Raw genomic sequence first — 554 nt, forward strand, 5'->3', positions numbered from 1 at the left:
AAGCAGTCCATCACAAGACTAACAGACAATGCTCTTAATGTGTCACCCTTTAAATACCACTAACAACAATTATAATCTCAGATTACATCTGAACATGTTTTTATGATGCTGTATGCTTTCTGTTATCTGAATAAAAGGAGTTTTAGTTTAATTCTAAAAATGTTCCTTTGCTGTTAAATCTTTACTGAATTTTAAAGTAAAAGTAATAACTTGTATATTGTTAGTAATATTTCAAGTCAAACATTTACTTGACTGAAGCACCTTATGTTTACCTGATTATCCAAACATAATTTTATTTGTTCTTCTCTCAATTATCATTGTATTATGTTTTCATCAAACTAAGTATTAAATATCATTTATGTAAGTGTCCGTTATAAAGATCTCCTTGATTTACATTATAAGCTTTCAGAATTGTGTCTATATAAATATTAGTATCTGCACCAAACTGCATATTTTTGCTCAGTTTGGGTCTCAGAATAAAATGTCTTTTCCATTTTGAGTTTGAGCTCCTTATTCTCACAAATATGAGCAATAAAAGCTGTGTATTAAATGAA

The sequence above is a fragment of the Cyprinus carpio genome, unplaced genomic scaffold, assembly GCF_018340385.1.
Source record: "Cyprinus carpio isolate SPL01 unplaced genomic scaffold, ASM1834038v1 S000003149, whole genome shotgun sequence".
NCBI lineage: Eukaryota > Metazoa > Chordata > Actinopteri > Cypriniformes > Cyprinidae > Cyprinus > Cyprinus carpio.